Source organism: Sapajus apella, unplaced genomic scaffold (assembly GCF_009761245.1).
Source record: "Sapajus apella isolate SASKATOON/1434 unplaced genomic scaffold, GSC_monkey_1.0 scaffold62, whole genome shotgun sequence".
Taxonomy (NCBI): domain Eukaryota; kingdom Metazoa; phylum Chordata; class Mammalia; order Primates; family Cebidae; genus Sapajus; species Sapajus apella.
Window position 1 is genome coordinate 8478546 of NW_022437002.1, and position 23815 is coordinate 8502360.

Genomic DNA, 23815 nt, shown 5'->3' on the forward strand with positions numbered 1-23815 from the left:
TTTGTATTTTTAGTAGAGAAGGGGTTTCACCACGTTGGCCAGGCTGATCTTGAACCCTGGACCTCAAGTGATCCACTCACCTCAGCCTCCCAAAGTGCTGGTTTGACAGGCGTGAGCCACCACACCTGGCCTTCCAGTCAAGCTTTGTTGTTGTTGTTGTTGTTGTTGTTTTTGAGATGAAGTCTTGCTCTGCCACCCAGGCTGGAGTGCAGTGGCGCAATCTTGGCTCACTGCCACCTCTGCCCCCCGGGTTCAAGTAATTCTTCTGCCTCAGCCTCCCGAGTAGATGGGATTACAGGTGCGTGCCACCATGCTCGGCTAATTTTTATATTTTTTGTAGAGATGGGGGTTTGCCATGTTAGTCAGGCTGGCCTCAAGTGATGTGTCTTCCTTGGCCTCCCAAAGTGTTAGGATTACAGGCGTGAGCCACTGCGCCCAGCCCTAGTCAGTTCTTAATGAAGGAGAATGGGCCTTTTGTTCATCGTTCAGAGAATGTGCTCCTGGAACACCCTGGTTTCCCTCTGCTGCCTCAGTGGCCCATGCTTCCCCGGATGCAGCTGTCATGCTCCAGTCATTCCAAACTCACTAGGGTTTCCCTGCCTGCCCCAGGCTCTGGAACAAACCTGTACCTTTCCTCTGCGGAGTGCCTGTCACCTCCCGTTGGGCTGAGTTCTGTTCCTGACCCAGTTCAAGCATCCAACCTGAGCTCAGCATCCCTCTGGGCTTCCACACCTCAGTGAAGCTGAATCAGGGGCCCTCCTCCTCATTCATCTTTGTAATACTGCAGTAGGCTATTGGCTGCCTGCCTCCACCATTAGACTGTGAACTCTCTATGGGCAGAAACCACTTTCTTACCTCTGCCTCTCCAGCCTCAGTACAGTGCTGGATACACAGAGGATACTCATTGCATATCTGTTGGGCTGAAGAACCTTGGAGATGGTGTTTACGTTCTCCAAGCCTTGTTTCCTAATCTGTCACGGTGAGACTAACTCCTCCCCGGGGTTTTGTGATAATTAAATGAGCTATCAGAAATACAATGCCTAACATGGTAACCAGTGTATAGTAGGTGTTCAATAAAGTTGCTTTCCCTTTTTTCTCCCCTCTGGATCATTCAATATTTAAGAGTGGGGTTTTACTGATCTCCTTTGTGCTCCATTCTCTGTTGAAGACCCACACCAGGAAATGGAGCTGCAGCAGCTGAAATAAAAGATTTAAGGAAACGAAAGTTAGATTTAAGGAAGAGCTTTCTTTAGAGTGTACTGAGGTTAAGAGGATGAGCTGAGGAGTCAGGCTGCTTGGCTTTGCCACTTGCTACCTGTGTGACTCCGAACAAGTATTTAATCTCTTTGAGCCTCGGTTTTGTCATCTGTAAAATGGGGCTAACAGTATTGGCTTCATAGGATTCTTGAGAGAAACCAGTGATCGTAAGGCTTGTGGAACAGAGCCAGGTACAGTAAATGCTTAATAAGGGTTTACTATGGTGCACTGAGAAGCAGGAGACAGACACGGAGTCATCCCCTCCACCCACACCCAGTGTCTGCTGTGTGGATACTTCCTCCTCCAGCTGTCCTGCCTCCCACCCCTCCTCCATCAGACAAGGCCTCTCTGAGTTGGAAATCCCCAGTAAGGGAGTCCTGGTGAGGGAACCCTATTCTCATCAGCCTAGCTACTGAGGCCCGGGTTATTTCTGTCTCTGTTACTGCCTGTGATGTGTGGGGCTTCTGGGTAGGTCAAGGAGCAGCTCGCTCCAGAGTGGCCGGGGTGGGCGCTGGGTGGGTGAGCTGCGTGAGCGTCCAGAGGTGGAGGCTGTGGTGCTCAGCTGCCAGGGCCGGGGTTGGCTGGAATACAACAGGCTGCTAAGATTGTGCAAACAGGTCATTGTGCAAACACGCCCCTGTGTGTGACCCCGATTGTGCAAACAGGTGTTTACTGGAGGTTGCCCCGCTTGGGCAGCCTGCTTACAAAAGCCCTTGAGCTGTTGACTTAGATAGATATTGGACACTCCTTCTTCCCTGAACCCAGCCTGAACCTTCTGCCTCCTGGCCTTTGCTCAGGCTGTCCCCTCTGCCTCGAGTGCCCTCCCTCGCCTCCACCTCAGCTTGTTGAAACTCTACTCATTCTTCAAGGTTCAGAGAAAATGCCACTAAGTCTTTTTTTCTTTTTTTGAGATGAAGTTTTGCTCTTCTTTCCCAGGCTGGAGTGCAGTGGTGCAAACTCCTCCTCCTAGGCTCAAGCGATTCTCCTGTCTCAGCCTCCCAAGTGGCTGGGATTACAAGTGCATGCTACCACACCTGGCTAATTTTTGTATTTTTAGTAGAGATGGGGTTTCACCGTGTTGGCCAGGCTGGTCTCAAACTCCCGACCTCAGGCAACCCACCAGCCTTAGTCTCCCAAAGTGCCGGGATTGTAGGCACGAGCCACCGCACCCAGCCACGAAGTCTTTTTTTCATAAGCTTTCCCCTCATTTGTACTGTGTCCTGCGATGTACCTTTAGTTTCCTGGTCGTGTTTTACCTTATGGCTCTTTACAGATCCATAAGTTCAAGGATCTTTCCTTATTCACCTCTAAAAGGTTGCGAAACTGAGGTGCAGAGAGGGAAGGTGACCTGCCCATGTCCCACAGCCATTTTGAGGCCGAGCTGGGCTCTCAGTCAGGCCTCTGCATTTTCTGCCACACTCGCCACCCCTCTTTCAGGCCCTATCCACCTCTGACCTCAGACCTTTGCTCTGACCCCTGGGTTGAGGTGGGAACTGGAGGGATGGGTGGTACTTACTTGGAGGATGGAGGTATGCTGGGCAGGGGAACAGCGAGAACCAAGACATGGAGGCTGGAATGGGTGCCATAAGAGAGGTAGAAGGTGGCCCAGGCCTGGGAATGGCTGTGGTGGGGAGGGAAGGCATGCATTCTAGACCCACAGATGACATTGATGCTGCATGACCCTGAGCAGCACCTCACAGTCCTGCCTCTCAGACCCCTAACTCCCCTGCAAGCTCCACACACACCCCAAACTAAACATGCCTCCCAGGTGAGCTCCTCTGTGTTTTCTCCTGAAAACCTGCTTTTCTGTCCTGGTGGATCCAGAAACTTGAACTGCTCCTGAACAGCTCCCTGCCACTTACCCCTAACATCTGGTCTGTTGCTCCTTCCCGTGGGTTCTGCCCCTTCTTTCCCACCTTACGGCCCCCGTAGGAAGCCAGGCCACCATTGTCGTCTCCTTGCATGACATACCGGCTTCCTCCTGGCCCCACTGCCTTCATTCCTGGGATACCACCCTTGCTATACTTAGCAGGAATGCTTCTTCCCATTAGCAAATTCCAGTATGTCACCACTCAGCTGAAAATTGGCTGTGTGCCGTGGGTCATGCCTCTAATCCGAGTGCTTTGGGAGGCCAAGGTGGGTGGATCACCTGAAGTCAGGAGTTTGAGACCAGCCTGGCCAACATGGTGAAATCCCGTCTCTATTAAAAATACAAAAATTAGCTGAGCGTGGTGGTGGGCACCTGTAATCTCAGCTACTCGGGAGGCTGAGGCAGGAGAATTGCTTGAACCTGGGAGGTGGAGGTTGCAGTGAGCTGAGACTGTGCCACTGCACTCCAGCCTGGGCGACAAGAGCAAACTCTGTCTCAAAAAAAAAAAAAAAAAAAAAAGAAAAGGAAATCATCAATCCATTGGTTCCTCACTGTCCATGGGATAAAGTTCTAAGTCTTCCTCATGTCCTTTGAGGCCCTTCAAAACCAGACCCTGAATCCCTCTTCACCCTGGAGCCTCATCTCTCTCTCTCTCTCTCTTTTTGGTCCAGGTCCTCATCCCTGGAACCTATGAATATGTCACCTTACATGTCAAAAGAACTTTGAAAATGTGATTAAGGTTAAGGATATTGGGATGAGGAGATTATCTTGGATTATCCGGGTAGATCCAACATAATCTCTTGATACTCCCTTTCCCAATCTCCTCTTCCTTTTTTTTTTTCTTTTTGAGATTGAGTCTCACTATGTAGCCCAGGTTGGAATGCAGTGGCGTATTCTCGGCTCACTGCAACCTCCACCTCCCGGGTTCAAGCAATTCTTCTGCTTCAGCCTCCCAAGTAGCTGGAGTTACAGGTGCGCACCACCACACCCGACTAATTTTTGTATTTTTAGTAGAGACGGGGTTTCCCCATGTTGGTCAGGCTGGTCTTGAACTCCTGACCTCGTGATCTGCCTGTCTCGGCCTCCCAAAGTGCTGGGATTACAGGCCTGAGCCACCACGCCCAGCTTCTTTATTTTTTTGTTTTGAGACGGAGTCTCGCTGCGGCACCCAGGCTGGAGTGCAATGGCTCGATCTCAGCTCATTGCAACCTCTGCCTCCCCAGTTCGAGCGATTCTCCTGCCTCAAGTTGCTGAGATTACAGGTGTCCATTACCATGCCTGGTTAAATTTTGTATTTTTAGTAGATACAGGATTTCACCATATTGGCCAGGCTGGTCTTGAACTCCTGAGCTCAGGTGATTCACTCAACTTGGCCTCCCAAAGTGCTGAGATTACGGGCCTGAGCCACTGCGCCCAGCCCTCTTCCTCTTCATGAGCCTGATGCTTCAACAATTCTACCTACAGTCATCATCTAATCATGTGCTGCCTTTTTCCTAGCTCCAGGCCTTTTCCCGTAGTTTCCCTCTGCTTGGAAATGCCCTTCCCTTATTTCTATGTTTGAAGAAATCTCTTTCATCCCTCAAAATCCAGCTGGCATGTCACCTCTTCTGTGAAGCCTTCCCAGATTTCCCAGGCTGCATTAGGTGTTGCTTACCTGGGCTCCCAGATGCTCTGTGAAGTCTGGGATGGATCTGTAACCTCAATACGCAGCATGGGGCCTGGCATGGAGGAGATGTCGGTGAAAGGTTGCTGTACAGCTTGGATGTTGGACCTGGGTTTTCAGGCCTTTGGGGCCCGTGCGGCTCTTTAGTTACCTACTGAGAGGTCTGGAGGAGTGTCTTCCAACACGTGGCAGCTGAGTCTCTTCCCTGGTGCTCAGCTGAGCAGGATTTTCTGCCTTTGATTGGTGCCCCAAATAAGAAATGAATTAATTAGGACATAATTGATACTGAATGCTGGTGGGCAAAACGCCCCAGGCTCTCTCCCCAGGCTGCAGAGAGGCTGGGATGGCTGCCCAGATGTTCTCTGGGGGCCTCCCTCTGGGGAAGGAAACAGAATTCTAGCTTTGAGTGGGCAAAAGGGAAGACTTCCCCTCCCTTGTATCCCCTGCTTATGGTCTTCTGGCCAGGAGGACCTTATCTCTGCTCTCTGGGCCTGGCCTGCCATGGTATGGCTGGGGAGGGGCATGGTCCTTCTTCATGTTTCCAACTTAGTGGGTGTAAAATTGTATCTCGTATTGTCTTAATTTGCATTTTTGTGATTATTAATGAAGTTCATCTTCTTTTCCTGTGCTGATTGGTCTTTTGTGTTCCACTTCTGAGACATGCCCTTGTTCATGTCTTTTGCTCATGTTTTCAGCTGAGCTGTCAGCTGTGTACGTTGCAGGTAACTTCTCCCAGTGGTGGCTTGTCTTTTCATTTTATTATGTCTTGATAGAGAAATTTTCTTAGGGTTTTTTTTTTTTTTTTTCTTTTGAGACGGAGTTTCGCCCTTGTTACCCAGGCTGGAGTGCAATGGCACGCGATCTCGGCTCACCGCAACCTCCGCCTCCTGGGTTCAGGCAATTCTCCTGCCTCAGCCTCCTGAGTAGCTGGGATTACAGGCACGTGCCACCATGCCCAGCTAATTTTTTGTAGTTTTAGTAGAGACGGGGTTTCACCATGTTGACCAGGATGGTCTCGATCTCTTGACCTCGTGATCCACCCGCCTCAGCCTTCCAAAGTGCTGGGATTACAGGCTTGAGCCACTGCGCCCGGCAAATTTTCTTAGTTATAATGTATTGAGTTTATGAATATTTTCTTTATGGCTGGTACTTTTTATCTTGTTGAAGAAAGCCTTTCCTGTTCTGAGGCCATAAGGATGCTCTTCTGTATTTTCTTCTATGAGTTTAAAAGTTTTGCCTTTCCTGTAAGTTTTGAATCCGCCTGGAATAGATAGCACTTATGATTTGAGGAAAGGATTCGATTTTATGTTTTTCTGTGTAGATATCGAACTCCTGATTTATTGAATAGCCCTTCCTTTCCCCAGTGACCTGCAATGCTACCTCTGTGTCATATTTCACATTTTCACATACCTGTGGCTCCTTTTGAGGCTCTTCGTTCTATTCCATTGGTCTACTTAATCATCCCTGTGTCAATATCCCTTCTATCTCAATTACATTATATTTAGAAGTCTTGATATCTGCTAGGGCATGCTATCCCACCTTGCTTTTCTCTCCAGTTTTGCCTATTCTTGTGCCTTTGTTCTCCTAAGGTATTTTATAATTAGCTTGTCAGGATCCACAGAAATTCTGTTGTGATTTTGATTGGAGTTGCATTGATTTTATAGATCAATTTAGAGAAAATTGCTCTAAATTGATTCTCCTTATTCATGAAGGATTTTTAAACGTTATTATTTATAGTCTTTAATTTTTTTTCTTTTTTTTTTCTTTTTGAGACAGTCTGTTGCCCAGGCTGGAGCGTAGTGGCATAATTATAGCTCACTGCAGCTTAGAGATGAGATTTTGCTATGCTGCCCAGGCTGGTGTCCAACTCCAGAGCTCAAGCGATCTGCCCTCCTGTCCTCCTGAAGTGCTGGGATTACAGGCGTGAGCCACTGCACCTAGCTGTGTCTCTAAGGTTTATAATTCCTTCCATCCAGGTCTTACATATCTTTTGTTAGCTTTATTCCTGGCTTCCTTATTTTTGTTGAAATTGTAGATGATACGTATTTTCAAAATGCATCTCTTAAATATAATTGCTTTAACTAAAGGTATCTTTCTCCTTCCCTCTTATACATTGTTTTTAAAATCTAGCAACTTTTTTAAATCTCTAACACTTTATTTGTAGATGTTGGAGTTTTCTCTTCTTTTTTTTTTGACAGAGTCTTGCTCTGCTGCCCAGGCTGGAGTGCAGTGGCACAATCTTGGCTTACAGCAACCTCTGCCTCCCAGATTCAAGCGATTCTCCTGTCTCAGCCTCCCAAGTAGCTGGGATTACAGGTGCCTGCCACCATACTGGGCTAATTTTTGTATTTTTAGTGGAGATGGGGTTTCACCATGTTGGCCAGGCTGGTCTTGAACTCCTGACCTCAGGCGATCCACCCACCTCAGCCTCTCAAAGTGCTAGGATTATAGGCAGCAGCCATCACGCCCGGCCTGATTTTGGGTTTTTCTAGGTCAATAAACATAGAATCCATGAATGGTGCACATCTTTTCCCCTCCAATCTTTATAAGTTTTATTTTATTTTATTTTTGGTCTCACTGCGTTGGCTAGAACTACTGGTGTGGCTTTGAAGGGAAGTAGCAGTAGTGAGCATCTTTGCCTTTTCATTATTTTATTTTATTTTTATTTTTATTTATTTTTTTTTGAGACGGAGTTTCGCTCTTGTTACCCAGGCTGGAGTGCAATGGCGCGATCTCGGCTCACCGCAACCTCCGCCTCCTGGGTTCAGGCAATTCTCCTGCCCCAGCCTCCTGAGTAGCTGGGACTACAGGCACGCGCCACCATGCCCAGCTAATTTTTTGTATTTTTAGTAGAGACGGGGTTTCACCATGTTGACCAGGATGGTCTCGATCTCTTGACCTCGTGATCCACCCGCCTCGGCCTCCCAAAGTGCTGGGATTACAGGCTTGAGCCACCGCGCCCGGCTCCTTTTCATTATTTTAAAGGGAATGATAATGTTTTCCGTTAAGAATAATGTTTTCAGGCTGGGCTTGGTGGCTTATTTCTGTAGTCCTAGCATTTTGGGAGGCTGAGGTGGGAGGATAGCTTGAGTTCAGGAGTTCAAGACCAGCGTGGAAATATAGCAAGGCCTCATTTCTACTAAAAATAAAAAAAAAATTAGCTGGGTGTGGTGGTGTGTGCCTGTAGTCCCAGCCCCCTCTCTGGAGGCTGAGGCAGGAGGATTGCTTGAGCCCAGGAGATGGAGGCTGCATTGAGCTATGATCACACCACTGTATTACAGCTGGGCAACAGAGTGAGACATTGTCTCAAAAAATATTTTTTTTCCTTCTATTCTTAGTTTTCCAGGAGTTTTTTTTTTTAAATTACGAATTTTAAATCATATATAAAACACTTGTGCATCTATTGAAATGACAGTTAATAATAATATATTGAACATTTCAAAATTGCTAAGAGAGTAAATTTTCAATGTTCTTGCTACAAGAAATGATACGTATTTGAGGTGATGGATATGTTCATTAGCTTGATTTAATTATTGCACATTGTATTTGTAAACTATAACATCAATTTGTACTCTATAAATATATACAATTATAAGTTGTCAATTTATAATAAAAATTTTAAAAAATTTTAAAAAGAAAAAATAAGGTAGTATTTCTCATGTAGCCTGTTAATGTGATGAGTACATTTATAGATTTATAGTACTGCAACTTCCCTGCAGTTCTAGGGTACATCCAACTTAGCCATAAAATATTGTCATTTTTATCCACTGGTAGATTCAAGCTGTTATTACCTAGTTTAAGACTTTTGTTTCTGGCTATTGAGTGAAATTGGCCTGTAATTTTCCTTTCTCATATTCTCCTGGTTAGATTTTGGAATCTAGAGTACACTGTCCTCATGGAATGAGCTGGGAAGTGCTCTGTCCATTTCTGTTCTCTGTAAGGGTTTTTAAAGTTGGAATGATGTGTTCCTTGACATAGCTGATCATAGTATTTTACTTTCTATCTTTCTAATATCTTCTGGATCTGTAAATCAAAAATTTCTAATAAGAGCTTTTGGTGACTTCTCTCTTTTATTTTTCATCAATCTTGTCAGAGGTCTGTCTTTTATGAGTCTTTTTAAGAAACCAATTTTTGACTGTTGTGTGTGTATCTTTTTTTTTACTGCGTCTTTGTTTCGATGTAATTAATTTTTCTTTTTAGCTTTATTATTACTCCCTTTGGACTTATTTGTTGGTTCTTTTTATAAACCCTTAAGTTGGGGCTTCATTTATTAATTTTTGGGCTAAACTTTCAAGGCTCTACATTTTATTAGAAGTGCTGCTTTGGGTCTATCTCAGTTTCAGTAAGCACTGTTTTCATTATCATTCTGTTCTAAGTGTTTTAAAAATATATATCTTCTTTGACTTAACGAATTACTCAGAAGAAAGCTTTAAACTTTCCAAATGTGTGTGAATTTTAAATTTATCTGTTTCTCACTGAGTTCTAATTTAAATGCAGCACAGTCAGAGAACATGATGTGTGTGATGATAATTCTTTGGAATTGAGTCTTGTTTTATAACCTAGTACATGGTCAATTAAAATAACTTTTATAATCTCAGCATTTTGGGAATGAGGCTGGAGAATCCCATGAGGCCAGGAGTTTGAGACCGGCCTGGGCAACATAGTGAGACCCTGGCTGAGCGCTTGTGCCTGTAATCCCAGCACTTTGGGAGGCTGAGGTGGGCGAATCAGGAGGTCAGGAGTTCGAGACCAGCCTGGCCAACATTGTGAAACCCCATCTCTACTAACAATATGAAAATGAGCCTGGTGTGGCAGCGTGCACCTGTAATCCCAGCTACTTGGGAGGCTAAGGCAGGAGAATTGCTGGAACCCAGGAGGCGGAGGTTGCAGTGAGCTGAGATCACACCATTGCACTCCAGCCTGGGCAACAGAGGGAGACCCCGTCTCAAACAAAAAACAAAAAGAAAACAACAAAAAAACATAGTGAGACCCTGTCTCTCTAAAAAAAAAAAAAAAAAAAAAAATTGGCTGGGCATGGTGGTGTGTGCCTGTAGTCCCAGCCACTTGAGAGGCTGAGGTGGGAGGATTGCCTGAGGCCAAGAATTCAAGGTTACAGTGATCTATGATTGTGCCACTGTACTCCAGCCTGAGCAACATAATGAGACTCTGTCTCTAAGAAAAAACAATTAAAAAAAATGTGTGCTTGAGAAGTTTAGTCTGTAGGTATTAGATGCAGCATTCCATAAACTTCTATTCCATCTTGCTTGTTAAATATTATTCAAATTCTGTTTGACTAATTTTCCTTCTGCTTGACCTGCCAATTATGGAGAGGGGAGTATTCAAATCTGTCTCCATGAGAGTGGGTTTTTGCATTTTCCCCTGCAGTCTCATCAACTGCTGATTTCTAATTTTTGAGGCTACTTTACATGTAGATTAAGAATTCTTGTGTTTTCCAGAAAAAGCTAACTTTTCTATCCCTTTTTAGATGCTTTGGATCTTAAAGTATGTTTTTTTTTTTTTTTTTTCTGGTTTTTGTAGGTATCCCCCCTTTTTTTTTTTTTTTTTTTTTTTAATTTCTTAATTTTTTTTTTTTTGGTTTTGAGACAGGATCTCGGTTGCTCTGTCACCCAGGCTGGAGTGCAGCGGTGTGATCATGGCTTACTGCAGCCTCAAACTCCTGGGCACAAATAATCCTCCCATCTGTGCCTCCTCAGTGGGTGGAACTATAGACACACACCACCATGCCTGCTAATTTTTTTTTTAATTGTTGAGTTGAGGTTCTTGCTATGTTGCTCAGGCTGGCTTCAAACTCCTGACCTCAAGCAAGTCTCCCACCTCGTCCTCTCAAAGTGCTGGGATTACAAGTGTAGCCTCCGCTTTCGGTTTCCAGCTTTCTTTTGATTAGTGTTCATGTGGTCTTTTGATCTATCTCCCTATGCTTTAGTGTTTTAGAGATGCCACCATATGCAGCACAGAGGTGGATTTTAAAAAATCCAATCATCTAACAATATGTATTTTAAATAGCCCATGGAGACTTTTAAATTTTATTGTGATTATTGATACATCTTGAGTTATTTTTGTAATCTTTCATATCCTCTTCCCCACCCCCACCCATTCTTCCTCGCCCTACTTGTTCTTCCTTCCTTTGGATTTATTGAGTTTGTTTATTTTCTTATTCTTTCCTTTTCTACCTCCTTTGTTGATTTGAAATTTATATACCCTACTTGTATATTTCTATTGAAATAGATAGATTGCTTCTATATTTCTATTGAAATAGATAGATTCTATTGATGGCTTTTGAAATTCTATCCTGCATACCTAAAGAAGTCTCAGGTTATTAGTATCTCAACCCCCTTCCCAAATAATAGAAGGACCTTTGAACCCTTTGACTGTGATCTTCCCCTACAGGTTTACATACTCTCTTTTTGGTGAAGTTTTTGAGTTCTTTCCTTTCTGTCCCCGCCTCTTGTCATTATTTACTTATCTGTTTATCAATTTCCTTGTCATTATTTTATATAACATTTGTATAGACTTATCTGTTTATCAATTTCTTTGCTTACTATTCTTTTGTACGTGCCCATCCTTCCTTCTGGGGTAATTTCCCTTTTTTTTTGCAGCACATTTTTCAGCAATTCCTGTAGAAAAGATTTGTTCTTGGTAAATGCTTTTTGCTTTTCTTTGAAATAAATCCAGATGTTTCCATTTCACCGTCAGCTTTGGAAGATGGCTTTGCTAAGTTCACAAATCTAGGTTGACATTAATTTTCTCCCAGAACTCTGAAGCTCGTCCTTATCTTCTGGCTTTCACTGTTGCGTTTGAGAGGTGTGCTGTCATCTAATTATCCTTCCTTTGTGGGTGGTATGCAGTTTCTTATGTGGCTGCTTTTAAGATCTCTGTCTTTGGTGTTATGCAGCTTCACTACACTGTGATTAGCTGTGGATTTCCTTTTATTTACATTGTTGGATGTATATTACACTCCCAGTGTCTGTGAAGTCATGCCTTTCATCAGTTCTGGAAAATTTTCAGCCATTATCTCTTCAAATATTGCCTCTCCCTCTTTCTTTGTCTATCCTCTTTCTGGGACTTTCATTCTGTCTGCTATTGCTTTTAACCTCTCTTTCATATTTTCCATTTGCTTGTCTCTGTGCTGAAAATTGTGTGATATGTTCAGATTAATCTTCCAGCTCACTCTGTCTCATCCATTGTGTCTAATATGCTGTTTAACCCATTTGTTGAATTTTTGGTTTCAACAGGTTATTTCATTTCTAAAAGTTCTATGCTGCTCTCTTCCAGACCTATTTAAAAAAATTATCTCTTGTGATTTGATCACTTTTGTGATTTCATTTTTTAGCTATTTCATTTACTGTAATTATAATAATTGCAATTTCTGTTATCCTTAGGGATCTAAATCTATTGTATGTTATTTCTGCTAACAATTGCCTCTTATGTGTTTGGTGATTTAAAAAAATAGTGGATTTGTATGGATAGTTGGTTGTCTGTATCTGGGTTCCACATCTTGGCTTTAACCCACCGAGGATGGAAAATACTTGGGAAAAAAATCCCACTAAGTTCCCAAAAGCAAAACTTGAATTTGCTGTGTGCCAAGTACTATTTTGAATCCGTCAGAACAAAGTGACGTGTACGAATTGTATTAGGCATTATAAGTAACCTAGAGATAAAGTATGCGAGAGGATGTGTGTAGGTTATATGGAAATACTATGGTGTTTTGTTTTGTTTTGTTTTGAGACAGACTCTCACTCTGTCACCCAGGCTGGAGTGCGGTGGCACAATCCAGTTGTTCACTGCAGCCTCTACCTCCCAGGCTCAAGTGAGCCTCCCACCTCAGCCTCCCAAGTAGCTGAGACTACAGGGGCACAGATGCACACCACCACACCCAGCTAATTATTAATTTCTTTTTTGGGGGAGCTCTCATGATGTTGTCCACGCTGGTCTTGAACCCCTGATCTCAATTATCCTTTCACCTTGGGCTCCCAAAATGCTAGGATTACAGGCATAAGCCGCCATGCCCAGCCCACTATGTCACTTAAGACAAGGACTTTAATATCCACAGATTTTGGTATCTGGAACCAATTCCCCATGATACCAAGGGATAACTGTATATTCTCTGGCAATCTTGAGTGCCTAAGTTGGAGATGCTGTCTTTCAGAGTGGCTTTGTTTGCTGTCTGTTGCTGTGTTGTGGGTAGCAATAATAGTGCTTATTGTATAGGATTGTTAGAAATATTAAATGGGGCTGGGCACCGTGGCTGACTCCTGTAATTTCAGCGCTTTGGGAGGCCAAGGCAGGCAGATCATTTGAGCTCAGGAGCAGGAGACCAGCCTGGCCAACATGTTGAAACCCCATCTCTACTAAAAATACAAAAATTAGCCGGGCGTGGTGGTGCACCTCTATAGTTCCAGCTACTCACGAGCCTGAGGCATGAGAATTGCTTGAGCCTGGGAGGTGGAGGTTGCAGTGAGCTGAGGTTGTACCATTGCACTGTAGCCTGGGTGACAGATTGTATCAAAAAAAAAAAAAAAAAGAAAGAAAGAAAGAAAAAAAATGAGATACTAGATGCAAAACACTCAGCTCAATGCCTGACACATAGTAACTGCTCTAAAAATATGTTTTTTTTTTTCCTGTTAAGGATTGAATCATTTGAGGTTAGAAATCCTGTGTTATTTTTAATTTTTTAATTTTTATTTTTCTTTCTTTCTTTTTTTTTTTGTTTTAGACGGAGTTTCGCTCTTGTTACCCAGGCTGGAGTGCAATGGCTCGATCTCGGCTCACCGCAGCCTCCACCTCCTGGCTTCAGGCAATTCTCCTGCCTCAGCCTCCTGAGTAGCTGGGATTACAGGCACGTGCCACCATGCCCAGCTAATTTTTTGTATTTTTATTAGAGACGGGGTTTCACCATGTTGACCAGGATGGTCTCGATCTCTCGACCTCATGATCCACCCCCCTTAGCCTCCCAAAGTGCTGGGATTACAGGTGTGAGCCACCGCGCCTGGCAATTTTTATTTTTGAGATGGAGTTTCACTCCTGTCACCTACGCTGGAGTGCAATGGCACAGTCTTGGTTTACTACAACCTTCGCCTCCTGGGTTCAAGTGATTTTCCCACCCCAGCCTCCCAAGTAGCCAGGATTACAGGCATGCACCACCACCCCTTGCTAATTTTTGTATTTTTAGTAGAGACAGGGTTTCACCATGTTGGCCAGGCTGGTCTCGAACTCCTGACCTCAGGTGATCTACCCACCTCGGCCTCCCAATGTGCTGGGATTACAGGTGTGAGCCATGGCGCCTGGCCGCAATCCTGTGTTATTTATTTCACTGGTCTCCACTCCACCTAGTGCAACACCTGGCACAAAGGGAGCCTTAATAGAGATCTGATAGGTAAACGTGTACATGACCTCTCACCTTCCCAAACAGAACCACCCTTCTTGGGGCACCTCTAGTTTCTATAGCCTGGGGCTCTGCGGTCCCCACCCACCCCCGGCAGTACTTTGAAGGCTGTCGGAAAACCAACTACAGTTGTCCATTCTCAAAAGATAAAATCTAGCCAAGAGCTGAAACACGTAGAGAAAATTCTAGCTTTTCTGAGCTCTAGCCAACAAGCAGTCCACATGCTGGGGTCTCTGAATCTGTTGTCACCAAGCTTGTCTGACACAGTGCCTACCTTCTACTTATACTGAAAATCCTCCATCTGTTCTTGTTGTCAAATTGTTTAGCAGATTCAGAAGATTTTATGATGTCACACCATGTATGTCACACACGAGGCCCCATGTGAGAAGCCTCTTTCAGAATTTGTTCCTGGAAATATTTGTCCCTGTGGAGGAACTGATCTCCTTCCTCTTTTCTGATAGTAAGAGTGTTTCAGTTTTTGCCCTGGTTGCCGGGAAACTCAAATCCAAATTTCCAGATTAATCACAGCAGCTACGGCAACCCTTAAGATTGCTATTTTTTCTCTTGAGCAATAAGAATCCATTGAATGAATTAATCTTCCCTGTCGTAATGCCATTTCATGTCCTTTCGAGAAAAAGATGAAGCATGCATGTGTTTCAAAATTATGACAACAGGATGGTCAGTGGAAGCCATGTAGGATACTGTTGAGAGCTGGAGCTCTGGAGCCAGACTGCCTGTGTGCAAATCCTAGCTCTGCCTTTCACTCACTTGGGGCTTGTGCGCAAGTGTCTGGTGGAGCACCAGCCATTCAGCGAATGTACCAGGGAACCAGTACTAGTTACAGCCCCCTCTGGGCCTCAGCACATTTGTAAGATAAGTTCTTAGAATTCTGAAAAGAAGCAAAGGAGAATACAGGCAAAGAGAAAGCCTTTGGTGAGGAGCAGGTGACTTGGCAAGAGCTATTTCTGGGCACAGAAGGGGAGGAATCAGGGGTCACAGGTGCTGAACTCTTGGGGCAGGGGAGGGAGGGAGAGGAGAGGCAGAGAGAAAGTTCAGAGCTCCTGCTAGACAGGGTGTGGGGAGTGAGCATTTGGATTGAGCTGCCCCTCCAAGCCTGTATGCTTCAGCCCACCTGGAATTCCTGGCTGGGCCACTCTTTCTTGTAAAGGGTGGATAATGGAGAGTCAGAGTCACTCCTCATCTGGCTTTGGGTTTGGTTTTTGATTTTGCTATGGCTGCACCAATGACTCTTTCAAGATACGTGGGGGTGACGGTGGAAGGAATGGGGTTGAGGGGACAGGTGCTTGGAAAGGTAGAAGGCAGCCACTGCCCTAGAGGGCAACCTGCAGTCTCACTGGTGACCCAGGCCGTCTCTGGAGGGAGCCGGCAGCGGACACCATAAGCTGAATCCCTAAGTGCCCAGGGGATTTGGAGGAGACGGGCAGCTAAGCAAAGCTGGATTTCTGAAGGAAGGTTTCTGGTACAAGTGGTTTCAGAGGCGGGAGAGGACGTTGGGGAGTAGAACAGAGGGGTGTGGTCCACGCCAGGCTCAGAGGGAACAGAGAAGCTGTGGGCGATGGGGCAGGTGATTTGTTTCAGGGGCAATTTGGGGTGTGGCCCCTGTCCCCCAAGTGTGTGGCCCGGAGTAGGTGCCCTTCAAACCTGCTGAGCACTGAGGTGGAACTGTGCACCCCGTTTGGAAGGGGTTCATTTAGAAAGATTACTGTATTGGGAAGGGCAAGTTGAGGGCTGACAGAGAGGGTCAGGCCTATGTCCTTCTGCTCCAGCTTCAACACTCCCTACCCTACCACCAGTGCCCAGCGGAGGGGCTCATTCCCATGCCCCAGACGTTCCCTATCGCCAGTGCCCAGCGGAGGGGCTCACTCCCATGCCCCAGACCTTCCAGTGGCTGCCCATGGCTGCAAGCTCTTCATGGTCTGATGGTGGATGGGGATCCAGGGAAACCAGGAAGACTATCATGGGACACTCCTCTGACCGGCAGTGTGGTGGGGTGGGAGTGGTGGGGGGTGGTGGAGTGCCTCTGAGAAGTTGAGAATGGGATCAGAAGTCCCTCTGGGCCCAAGCCCGGTGGCGAGGAGGCAGAATATTTCCAACAGGTGACATGTGGGGAACAAAGCCATCAGAGAGGTCCTTGCTAGGGCAGAGATTGGGTGCTCTCAGGCAGGACACAGGGGAGAAGAAAAAGAGCTGGGTGTCAGAGTGGATCTGAGCAAGAAGGCCAGTGTGAGCCACTTCATTGCAGAAAGACTGTGAGGGGGAGTGTGGGCAGGGTGTGTAACATGAGGAGGACTTCACCTGCCCAGAGAATTGTGGGGGCAGGGATTAACATAGGAGTTCAGAGTTCTCTGCTACCCTGCTGTCTGGAATTTTCCATAATAAAAAGCTTTTTGAAAAGAAGAATGCACATTTTGCTACAATCACTGTCATTATTTCTAGGCCCCTGCGACGTTCCATCAACCTCCAGAATGTCCCAGGGCAGCCCCCTGCAGCATCTCAGTAGCCTGTCTGCCCTGGACAGGGTTCAGGGACCTCCCCTGGACCTGGAGTGATTAGTCTTGAAAAATGTCTTCTTGAGATGGAGAAGGCCTTTCTAAGCAGGTCACAAACTCAGAAGCCATAAAAGAAAGTATTTTCAGGTTTGACCTCATAAAAATAAAAATCTTCAATAAGACAAATAACACCATAACCAAAGTTAAAAGACAAGCAACAGATTAAGAGTTGAAGGGGAAAAAAGAAAATAGCCTCAATATTCCCCACAAACATCTGTCTATAAGCAGAGGGAAGTCAAGAGGAATAATTTCTCTGAGGAAGGTCTTGGTGCAGTGGTGTCTCTATAAAGACACCAACTATAAATTAATATAACAAAACTTACCCTATCAGCCAGAAATGAGATCACCCTTTTTAGGAGGACCACCTGTATTAGTGCATTTTCACACTGCTGATAAAGACATACCCAAGACTGGGTAATTTATCTAAAAAAAAAAGAGGCTTAATGGACTCACAGTTCCACTCAGCTGGGGAGGCTTCACAATCATGGTGGAAGGCAAAAGGCACATCTTACATGGCAGCAGGCAAAGAGAGAAAGAATCAAGTGAAAGGAGTTTCCCCTTATAAATCATCAGATCTCATGAGACTTACTACCACGAGAACAGTATAGGGGAAACCGTCTCCATGATTCAATTATCTCCCACCAGGTCCCTCCCACAACACATGGTAATTATGGGAGCTACAATTCAAGATGAGATTTCAGTGGGGACACGGCCAAACCATCTCACCACCTCAACAGGGTAGTTTGCAGTTCACTTTTCATGGCTTCCCATTTAACAGATTCCTGGGTAGGTTCATGGGGCCAATAGCCCGACACACCTCACATAAAGCCCTACAAGCCACTTGGTGGCTAGCACCTCCTGCCACAAACTAGCGCCAGTGGAGAGTTTGCATGTCTCTACTCTCTCCCAGACATTATTCTAGTTAGTTGATTCCCTGCCAGCAGCACAGCATGAATAATGCCATCCCGTGCCCTACCCCTGTCTTCTAGTGATCAAAGTCCCAGCTTGAAGGAAGCAAGGAGGGTGGTCCCATGGAGGGGATGCTGATGGGCTGGATAAGGAGTGGTGGCAAGATGTGCACACTCATGGTCATTTGGACGGCCCCTGGGATCCTCAAGTGCCCTAACAGCCCAACTGTGGCACCTGTGATAGACACAGAGACCCTCCCCTCCACCCCCCCTGCCTAGTAGCCGCTGATACCCTTAGGGTTTGAGAGCCTGACAAGTCTGCCAGGCTGTCCTCTAGAGAGACCAAAGAGTTTAAGTGGCAGGGACTTGATACATGCAGAGAGTGTGGATTCCACTCAAGTGAGGACTAGAAGGATGGTGGGTGAGGTCTCATGACACGGAAGGGTGATGGTTCCACTCACTTGATGGGCATCCTGGAACTGAGAGTGCTTAGGTCCAGCAAACTCCTGGGCTGTCAAACATGTCAATGTAGGCTCGGGAATGGGGGTGCCGCTGCTCTGTCCTGCTGGACTTGTTCACAGGCCACTCACAGAATCCCCAGGGTGAATGGGCTCTTGAAAGAGTAAGAGTTGGCCAGGCACAGTAGCTCATGCCTCTAATCCCTGCACTTTGGGAGGCTGAGGCGGGTGGATCACCTGAGGTCAGGAGTTTGAGACCAGCCTGGCCAATATGGTGAAACGCTGTTTCTACTAAAAATACAAAAATTAGCCTAGTGTCATAGCATATGCCTGTAATCCCAGCTAGTCAGGAGGCTGAGGCAGGAGAATGGCTTGAACCCGGGAGGCAGAGACTGACATGAGCCAAGACTGCGCCACTGCACTCCAGCCTGGGCAACAAGAAACTCCATCTCAAAAAAAAAAAAAAAAAAAAAACAAAGAAAGAAAGAGAGAAAGAGGCAGAGTTTCAGGAGTAGTCAGACAGCAGCTACTCAAAGCTGCCAGGCCCCTTAGGCTCTACTCTGTTCTGAGTGTGTGGATCAAAACGAGGAACGGGGCCCAGCCAGAAGGCTCGGGACTCTCCCTAGGCACACTGCCATGTCACTGTGGGCACTGGGGCAGACAAAGTCACTAACGAGAAACTGTGCCAAGGGTGGTGGGAACAATGGAGATGCCCCCAAATACCATCCTTTGACCTTATGAGCCCACAAGATGACTTTGACCATCTAAAGAGGAACAGAACTCCAGCGAGTTCCGCCTCAGTTTTTCTGTTCCCAGATGGCAGAGAATGTCAAGCACAAATGGGAAGAAGCCTGACTTCCTCTTTTTCTTTTTCTTTTTAAGGCAGGGTCTTGCTCTGTTGCCCAGACTGGAGTGCAGTGGCTCAATCACAGCTCACTGCAGCCTCCACCTCCTGGGCTCAAACGATCCTCCCGTCTCAGCCTCCCTAGCTGGGATCATAGGCACATGCCACCATGCATGGCTAATTTTTAAAAAGGAATGGAAAACCAAACATTGTATGTCCTCACTGATATGTGGGAGCTAAGCTATGAGGACATGAGGACACAAAGGCATAAGAAGGATGCAATGGGCTTTAGGGACTTGGGGGGAAAAGTGGGAGGTGGGTGAAGGAATAAAAGACTACAAATATGGTGCAGTGTATACTGTTGGGGTGATGGGTGCACCAACATCTCACAGATCCACTAAAGAACTTACTCATGTAACCAAATACCACCTGTACCCCAATATCTTATGGATAAATTGTGTGTGTGTGTGTGTGTGTGTGTGTGTGCGTGTGTGTGTAGACAGGGGTCTCCTTATGTTGCCCAGGCTGGTCTTGAACTCCTGGTTTCAAGCGATTCTCCTGCCCTCAACCTCCCAAAGGGCTGGGATTACAGGTTGGAATCACTGCACCCAGCCAAAACCTGACTTCTAAAGGCAGAGGCCCACGTGAGAAAGTCGTTGAGGCAGTGAGCTGCAGAGGACGACGACTTACATTTCTCATTTGTGAGTGTCAAGCCCATGGGTTGGGGCAGATTGCTTGCCTACAATGCCCAGGCTTGTCCTTCCAGGGTTCAGAAGGCATGTGCAGGGACTCCTGCGGTGTGAGAGAGTCACCCTTTGGCATGTGGGTTCCCGACTGGCGTTGACTGTCACCAGCTGGAATCCCTGTCTGGGGCTGCGGTTTCCATCTTCATGGCTACTGGGAAAGTGTATTTGCTTGGGGCCTTAAACAAAAAGGAAAGCTTCTTTCTGTGTCATGTAGAAGCCCAGTCAGAGCAGCCCAGGGCTGGAGAGGGGATCTGCAGTGTTCCTGGGCACAGGCTTCTTCCGGCTTATTGTTTTCATCTCCAGGGTGTGGCTCTTTTCCTGTGGTTGCAGATGGCAGCTAGCTCCAGACACAGCTTGGAGGATAGGATGCAGAAGGGGTGCAAAAGACCAGCCCCAGCCTTCTTTGCAGGAAGGTTCCAGAAGTTGCCACACATCACTCAGATCCAGGTTGAGCATGGTGGCTCACACCTGTAAACCCAGCACTTTGGGAGGCTGAAGCAGGAGGATCGCTTGAAGCTGGGAGTTCAAGACCAGCCTGGGCAACGTAATGAGACCCCATATCTATAAAAAGAAAACACAAAAAACCCCAGGTTAGCCAGGGAGGGTGGTGCCCCTGTAATCCCAGCCATTAGGGAGGCTGAGTCAGGAGGATCGCTTGAGCCCAGGAATTAGAGGCTTCGGTGAGCCACGATCACCCCACTGCACTCCAGCCTGGGTGACAGAGGAAGACCCTTCTCCCCAATCACTCCCCCAAAACCCCAAAGAACAAAATACTCAGATCCAGGGGCATGGTGACATGACCAGACCTAGCTGCAAGAGAGGCTGGGACATGTGGGTTTTATGTGGGAGGACCGCTCATGTGTCAACTAGGGGAGTTTAATGGAATCTTGATAAATATGTAGAAGACATATTCAATGGAAAGAACAATGGGACCCATTGCCGCATTTTTTATTCATGTGACATTCATATATTGCTTGTTATGTGTTAGTCATTCCAACTAAGCATTTTCCATGGATTAACTTGTTTAACCTTTTCAAGAGTCTGTGGAGCAGCTAATAGCGGCTCCTGTTTTGTTTTTTTTTGAGTTGGAGTTTCATTCTTGTTGCCCAGGCTGGAGTGCAGTGGTGCAATCTCAGCTCACTGCAACCTCTGCCTCCCAGATTCAAGCGATTCTCCTGCCTCAGCCTCCCAAGTAGCTGGGATTACAGGTACCTGCCACCATACCTGGCTAATTTTTTTGGTATTTTTAGTAGAGATGGGGTTTCACCATGTTGGCCAGGCTAGTGTAGAACTTTTGACCTCAGGTGATCTGCCTACCTCGGCCTCCCAAAGTGCTGGGATTACAGGTGTGAGCCACCGTGCCCGGCCGGCCCCTGTTTTACAGGTGACAAGGAAGCTTAAGTGGAAAACTTGGGGTTATATAGCAAGTAAGTGGCTGAGCCAGGATTGGAACTCAGTCGCTTTAAGATGTATGCTCTCATCTCCTGCACTATTCTGTCACCCACATGGGGCTGCTGCCCATAGGACTCAGCTGCTGCCCTTCACCTGGCTGGGGGGTGGGCTAGCCAGGCCACCAATCTCTGGGGTCAGCTAAGAAACTGAGCTATTGGGCTCTGAGTGTCCCTTGCTGCAGCCTAAACAGGACAAGCCCAGGTGATGCCAGTCACTGCCAGAGGGGCCATGAGCATTGCCGCGGAGCCTGGGGCTGCCCAGGAAGCACAGAGCTACTCAGCATTGGCAGTTGCCCCTTACCTGATGGCAGGGAGACTTGGGACTTTGCCTGTGCTAAAGGGGCTGGGGGACAGGGCAGCTTGGGGTGAGTCACAGTAACTGCCCAGGGGATGAGAAAGTGCCTCTGAGCAGCTCAGGGTGGATGAGGCCTCTCATGTGGATAATGGGGGTACCCCCAGACAGAAGCTGACAACTGTGACCCCAACCCTGTAGGGACTGGGAGGTGAAGACAGGCTGTGAGAGCCAGGGTTGTGATATAGGGGCAGTGACCTCCTAGGCTGGGCACCTCCTGCTCTCTGTAAAGCAGCTTCACCTTTTTTTTTGAGACAGAGTCTCGCTCTGTCTCCCAGGCTGGAGTGCAGTGGTATGATCTCAGCTCACTACATCCTCTGCCTGCTGGGTTCAAGCGATTCTCCTGCTTTAGCCTCCCGAGTAGCTGGGATTAAAGGCGCATGCCACCATACCCGGCTAATTTTTTTGTATTTTTGTAGAAACATGGTGACATAGGGACTGGCCCTCAGAAACCTGGGGCTTCTGAGAGCAAGGCCCTATGTCACCATGATGGCCAGGCAGGTCTCAAACTCCTGACAGCAAGTGATCCGCCCTCCTTGGCCTCCCACAGTGCTGGGATTTACAGGCGTGAGCCACCTTGCCCAGGCGGCTTAACCCTTTTGAATGGAAGTGCCCACCTAGGTGGATGGAAAAATAGAGGAACTCACAGCTGATAGAGGAGTCTTTCCTCACAGTGAGAATGAAGAAAGGTCTTCAGATCAGGGAGCCAAAAAGCCAGCAAGGATCATTCTCCTCCCCGTGGCCTCGGGGCAAAGGGGCCACACTACGGGGTCCTCTGTTTTGGGTGGCAGCGATTGTCTTGGGGGACTCAGCTGAGGACAGGAACTCTGGTGTCCAGCCTGGATGACTACTCCTTTTTGCTCCTTCCTTCCAGGGCCTATGGGAGAAGCAGTTGGCATGTTCTGCAGGGTGCTGAGATTATATCTTGCAGACGGTCTAACGGGGTAGGAGCATTTTTCTTCTTTTCCGGAGCCCTTTCACGTGTCCTGGGTGGGGTGGTAGTGGCAGCAGTGGTGGTGGAGATTGGCAGGAAGAAATGAAAAGATATTCCTGCCGGGCGCGGTGGCTCAAGCCTGTAATCCCAGCACTTTGGGAGGCTGAGGCGGGTGGATCACGAGGTCAAGAGATCGAGACTATCCTGGTCAACATGGTGAAACCCCGTCTCTACTAAAAATACAAAAAATTAGCTGGGCATGGTGGCACGTGCCTGTAATCCCAGCTACTCAGGAGGCTGGGGCAGGAGAATTGCCTGAACCCAGGAGGCAGAGGTTGCAGTGAGCCAAGATCGCGCCATTGCACTCCAGCCTGGGTAACAAGAGCGAAACTCCGCTGCAAAAAAAAAAAAAAAAAAAGATATTCCTTTACCTCCATGGAGGAGCCAGGACCCCTCATGTTTCTAAGGGTCTGCCTTCCCTCAGCACTCAGGGACTGCATGTGTGCATGTGCACAGCCATGCTGGGAGTAGAGGAGGTCGTGGGGGGTTTTCTGATGGTCCTTGAAATTCTCTCTTTCAAGCATGTTTGTGAGAGAAAAGAAGCAGAACTAGGGTTGTATGTGTGGCAGCCCTACAGGGGGAAGGACCAACCAGGGGACAGAGAAGCAAACCCAGAGGCCATGAACAGCTGGAAGCTGCGAGCACTCTTAGGCAGGAGAGACAAGGAGGAGGCCAGGTCCCTGGAACGCAAGGGCTGAGCAGATGAGGAGGAAAACATGGTTGTCAGAGGCGCTACCTGAGGCGGGAGGGAGGCTGCAAAATGCCCTGGGCCTTCCTCCCGTCCTCCGATCTCCCACCAAGTCCTCTTTCTTACCTGCCAAATCCAGTCAGAAGCCCGCAGAGCAGGAGCCTGGGACACACAGCCTGCAGGGATCAGCCCCCACTACAGAGTTCAGGAAGGGCAAGGAGGGGCTCTGCGGGCCAACAGGTCTGGCACTGACGTGGGGAGGAACAGGAGGAGGAGATGAGGGGGAGGCTGGGGGTGCAGCTGTCTCCTGACTGTGGTGCATAACAGGGCATTGCCCACGGGCTGCTGGAGAGTCCTGCTAAGGCCTGGGATCAGAGGACTGACTTGGCCCCATGCCTGCTGTGTCTTTGGGGTGCTCTGCTCCCTGGTGGAGAATGAGCTCCCTGCTGGGCAGAGTCCTTACACACCACGAGCGTGTGACCCTCCAGGATGCCCTAAATCCTCAGGGGAACACAGGGACCTGGTGGGCCTGGGAGAGGTGGCAGAGGGGCTCCTGGAGTTGTCCTCTGTGGCTGAAGAGGGGCGCAGCAGGTGGAAGGTACCTCTGTAGT

At 47.2% G+C, this 23815-nt stretch overlaps 1 long non-coding RNA gene across 1 annotated transcript; it reads right to left on the minus strand.

Annotated features, from left to right (window-relative positions):
* Nucleotides 1-376: 376 nt before the first annotated feature.
* On the minus strand, nt 377-23435 carry LOC116529295. The gene is made up of 3 exons (XR_004259448.1): nt 23331-23435; nt 4782-5024; nt 377-1197 (listed from the first exon to the last, which is right to left on the minus strand). It is a non-coding gene; the product is annotated as an uncharacterized LOC116529295 (long non-coding RNA).
* Nucleotides 23436-23815: the final 380 nt, after the last annotated feature.